Source organism: Mustelus asterias, chromosome 13 (assembly GCF_964213995.1).
Source record: "Mustelus asterias chromosome 13, sMusAst1.hap1.1, whole genome shotgun sequence".
Taxonomy (NCBI): Eukaryota; Metazoa; Chordata; class Chondrichthyes; order Carcharhiniformes; family Triakidae; genus Mustelus; species Mustelus asterias.
Window position 1 is genome coordinate 108,278,032 of NC_135813.1, and position 5,897 is coordinate 108,283,928.

Here is a 5,897-nt window from a genome sequence, read left to right on the forward strand (position 1 = left end):
AATGCAAGTGTCTCTGATTCAAAATTGTTTTCATTCAGAATTGCCATTTGCCTTATAGAATTGTAGAATCTTAGAATCATAGAATCCTAGAATCCCTACAGTGCAGAAAGAGGCCATTTGCTCCATCGAGTCTGCACCAACCACAATCCCACCCAGGCTCTATCCCCATAACCCTATGCATTTAACTTAGCTAGCCTCCCTGACACTAAGGGGCAATTTAGCATTGCCAATCCACCTAACCCACACATCTTTGGACTGTGGGAGGAAACCGGAGCATCTGGAGGAAACCCATGCAGACACGGAGAGAACGTGCAAACTCCACAGATAGATGTGAGCATCACTGGCTGGGCCAGCATTTATTGTCCATTCCTGATTCCCCTAGAACTGGGCCATTTCAGAGGGCCGTTAAGAGTCAACGACATTGCTGTGGATCTGGAGTCACATGTAGGCCAGACCAGTTAAGGATGACAGATTTCCTTCCCTGAAGGGCATTGGTAAACCAAATAGGTTTTTATGACAATAAACAATTGTTCCATGGTAATCATAAAATTAATTTCAGATTTTTATTAAATTCAAATTCCGGTCCCCAGAGCATTACCCTGGGTCTCTGGATTAATAATCCAGTGACAATACCACTGCGTCACCACCTCCCCTGGCTTCCATGCTGTCATGAGGTGGAGATACCGGCGTTGGACTGGGGTAAACACAGTAAGAAGTCCAACAGGTTTATTTGGTAGCAATTGCCACTAGCTTTCGGAGCGCTGCCCCTTCGTCAGGTGGAGTGGGAGATAGAACATAGAAAAGCTACAGCACAAACAGGCCCTTCGGCCCACAAGTTGCGCCGAACATGTCCCTACCTACGAGGCTTGCCTATAACCCTCTATCTTACTAACTTCCATGAACTTATCCAAAAGTCTCTGAAAAGACCCTATCGAATCCACCTCCACCACCACTACCGGCAGCTGATTCCATGCACCCACCACCCTCTGAGTGAAAAACGTACCCCTAACATCTCCTCTGTACCTACTCCCCAGCACCCGAAACCTGTGACCTCTTGTGGCAACCATTTCAGCCCTGGGTAAAAGCCTCTGAGAATCCGCTTTATCAATACCCCTCAACATCTTATACACCTCTATCAGGTCACCTCTCATCCTTCGCCTCTCCAAGGAGAAAAGTCCTAGCTCTCTCAACCTATCCTCATAAGGCATGCCACCTAATCCAGGCACCATCCTTGTAAATCTCCTCTGCACCCTTTCTATGGCTTCCACATCCTTTCTGTAATGAGGTGACCAGAACTGGGCACAGTACTCCTGGTGGGGTCTGACCAGGGTCCTATACAGCTGCAGCATTATCTCCCGATTTCTAAACTCAATTCCTCTATTGATGAAGGCCAGTATCCCATACGCCTTCTTAACCACAGCCTCCACCTGCGACGCTGCTTTGAGCGTCCTATGAACCCGGACCCCAAGATCCTTCTGATCTTCCACACTGCCAAGCGTCTTACCCTAAATATTATATTCTTTCATCCTATTCGACCTGCCAAAATGAACCACCACACACTTATCTGGGTTGAAGTCCATCTGCCACTTCTCCGCCCAGTCTTGCATCTTATCTATGTCTCGTTGCAACTGCTGACATCCCTCTACACGATCCACAACCCCACCAACCTTTGTGTCATCAGCAAACTTGCCAACCCATCCTTCCACTTCCTCATCCAGGTCATTTATAAAAATCACAAAGAGCAAGGGTCCCAGAACAGATCCCTGGGACACTCCACTGGTGACCGACCTCCATGCTGAAAAAGAACCATCAACAAGCACTCTTTGCCTTCCGTGGGCAAGCCAGTTCTGAATAAGAACATAAGAAATAGGAGCAGGAGTAGACCATCTAGCCCCTCGAGCCTGCCCCGCCATTCAATAAGATCATGGCTGATCTGATAGTGGTTTAGTTCCACTTACCCGCCCACTTCCCATAACCGTTAATTCCCTTATTGATCAGAAATCTATCTACCTGTGACTTAAACATATTTAACGAGGTAGCCTCCATTGCTTCAATGGGCAGAGAATTCCAGAGATTCACCACCCTCTGAGAGAAGAAGTTCCTCCTCAACTCTGTCCTAAACTGACTCCCCCTTATTTTAAGGCTGTGCCCTCTAGTTCTTGTTTCCTTTCTAAGTGGAAAGAATCTCTCTGCCTCTACCCTGTCTAGCGCCTTCATTATCTTATATGTCTCTATAAGATCTCCCCTCAGCCTTCTAAACTCCAACGAGTACAGGCCCAATCTACTCAATCTCTCCTCATAAGCTAACCCCCTCATCTCCGGTATCAACCTGGTGAACCTTCTCTGTACTCCCTCCAAGGCAAATGGAGGGGACCAAAATTGCGCACACTACTCTAGTTGCGGCCTCACCAGTACCTTGTACAATTGCAGCAAGACCTCCCTGCTTTTATACTCCATCCCCTTCGCGATAAAGGCCAACATTCCATTTGCCTTCTTGATCACCTGCTGCACCTGCAAACTGAGTTTTTGCGATTCATGCACAAGGACTTTCAGGTCCCTCTGCACAGTAGCATGTTGTAATTTTTCACCTTTTAAATAATAATCCATTTTACTATTATTCCTTCCAAAGTGGATAACCTCACGCTTGTCAATGTTATACTCCACTCACTTAGCCTATCCAAATCTCTCTGCAGACTTACCGCATCCTCCACGCAATTCACTTTCCCACTCATCTTTGTATCATCCGCAAGCTTTGTTACCCTACACTCGGTCCCCTCCTCCAGATCGTCTATGTATATGGTAAACAGTTGAGGCCCCAGCACCGATCCCTGCGGCACGCCACTAGTCACCAACTGCCAACCAGGAAAGCACCCATTTATTCTAACTCTCTGCTTCCTGTTAGATAGCCAATCCTCAATCCACGCTAACACTTTACCCCCAACTCCGTGTACCCTAATCTTCTGCAGCAACCTTTTGTGAGGCACCTTATCAAACGCCTTCTGGAAATCCAAAAACACCACATCCCGGTTGTTCCCCTTTGTCAACCGCACTCGTTACATCTTCATAAAAATCCAGTAAATTCGTCAAACACGACTTTCCCTTCATGAATCCATGCTGCGTCTGCTTGATCGAACCATTTTTTTCCACGTGTCCTGCTATTTCTTCTTTAATGATGGATTCCAGCAATTTCCCAACTACGGACGTTAAGCTAACCGGCCTATAGTTACCTGCCTTTTGTCTACCTCCTTTTTAAAACAGTGGCGTCACATTAGCTGTTTTCCAATCAGCTGTCACTACCCCAGAGTCCAGCGAATTTTGATAAATTACAACCAACGCATCTGCTATTACTTCTGCCAATTCTTTCAGTACCCTGGGAATCCACAAAGCAATGTTCCCTTGTATCCCATGCCCCTTCACTTTCTCAATGAGCCTTGCATGGGGCACCTTATCAAACGCCTTGCTGAAACCAATATAAACTACATCTACCGCTCTTCCCTCGTCTATGTGTCTAGTTACATCTTCAAAAAATTCAGTTAGGCTTGTAAGGCATGATCTGCCTTGGACAAAGCCGTGCTGGCTATTTATGATCATACTATTTCTCTCCAGATGTTCATAAATCCTGCCTCTCAGGATCTTCTCCATCAACTTACCAACCACTGAGGTTAGACTCACTGGCCTATAATTTCCCGGGCTATCTCTTCTCCCTTTCTTGAATAACGGAACCACATCCGCAATCCTCCAATCCTCCGGAACCTCTCCCGTCTCCATTGATGACGCAAAGATCATCACCAGAGGCTCAACAATCTCTTCCCTCGCCTCCCAAAGTAATCTGGGGTACATCCCATCCGGTCCTGGCGATTTATTGAACTTGATGCTTTTCAAAACCTCCAACACATCCTCTTTCCTAATGTCCACATGCTCAATCTTCTCAGTCCACTGCAAGTCTGCACTGCAACTACCAAGATCCTTTTCCACTGTGAATACTGAAGCAAAGTATTCATTGAGTACCTCTGCCATTTCTACCAGTTCTATATAGACTCCCTCCGTCACATTTGATAGGTCCTACTCTTATCCTTGTGATGTGCTCACAAACAGGGCATACACAGACACAAAGAACAGTACAGCACAGGAAACAGGCCCTTTGGCCCTCCAAGCCTGTGCCGCTCCTTGGTCCAACTAGACCAATCGTTTGTATCCCTCCATTCCCAGGCTGCTCATGTGACTGTCCAGGTAAGTCTTAAATGACGTCAGCGTGTCTGCCTCCACCACCCTACTTGGCAGTGCATTCCAGGCCCTCTGTGTAAAAAACATCCCTCTAATATCTGAGTTATACTTCGCCCCTCTCACCTTGAGCACGTGACCCCTCGTGATCGTCACTTCTGATCTGGGAAAAAGCTTCCCACCGTTCACCCTATCTATCCCCTTCATAATCTTGTACACCTCTATTAGATCTCCCCTCATTCTCCCGTCTTTCCAGGGAGAACAACCCCAGTTTACCCAATCTCTCCTCATAGCTAAGACCCTCCATACCAGGCAACATCCTGGTAAACCTTCTCTGCACTCTCTGTAACAACTCCATGTCCTTCTGGTAGTGTGGCGACCAGAACTGGACGCTGTACTCCAAATGTGGCCTAACCAGCGTTCTATACAGCTGCAACATTAGACTCCAGCTTTTATACTCTATACCCCGTCCTATAAAGGCAAGCATACCATATGCCTTCTTCACCACCTTCTCCACCTGTGCCACCACCTTCAAGGATTTGTGGACTTGCACACCTAGGTCCCTCTGTGTTTCTATACTCTTGATGGCTCTGCCATTGATTGTATAACTCCTGCCTACATTAGTTCTTCCAAAATGCATCACTTCGCATTTATCCGGATTAAACTCCATCTGCCATTTCTCCGCCCAATTTTCCAGCCTATCTATAGCCTGCTGTATTGCCCGACAATACTCATCGCTATCCGCAAGTCCGGCCATCTTCATGTCATCCACAAACTTGCTGAAAACACCAGTTACACCTTCTTCCAAATCATGGTAAGCTTTTGTAGAAAATACGGACACATGGGATTGAGGGTGATTTAGTGGTTTGGATCAGGAATTGGCTAGCTGTAAGAAAACAAAGGGTGGTGGTTGATGGGAAATATTCATCCTGGAGTTCAGTTACTAGTGGTGTACCGCAAGGATCTGTTTTGGGGCCACTGCTGTTTGTCATTTTTATTAATGACTTGGATGAGGGCGTGGAATGATGGATTAGTAAATTTGAGGATGACACTAAAGTCGGTGGAGTTGTAGATAGTGCGGAGGAAAGTGGCAGGTTACAGAGGGACATAGATAAGCTGCAGAGCTGGGCTGAGAGGTGGCAAATGGAGTTTAATGCGGAAAAATGTGAGGTGATTCACTTTGGAAGGAGTAACAGGAATACAGAGTACGTGGCTAATGGTAAGATACTTGGTAGTGTGGATGAACAGAGGGATCTGGTGTCCATGTGCATAGATCCCTGAAAGTTGGCACCCAGGTTGATAGGGTTGTTAAGAAGGCATACGGTGTGTTAGCTTTTATTGGTAGAGGAATTGAGTTTCGGAGCCAGGAGGTCATGCTGCAACTGTACAAAACTCTGGTGCAGCCGCATTTGGAGTATTGCGTACAGTTCTGGTCGCTGTATTATAGGAAAGATGTGGAAGTGTTGGAAAGGGTGCAGAGGAGATTTACCAGGATGTTGCCTGGTATGGTGGGAAAATCGTATGAGTAAAGGCTGAGGGGCTTGAGGTTGTTTTTGTTAGAGAGAAGAAGGTTAAGAGGTGACTTAATAGAGGCATACAAGATGATCAGAGGATTAGATAGGGTGGATAGTGAGAGCCTTTTTCCTCGGATGGTGTTGGCTAGCACGAGGGGACAT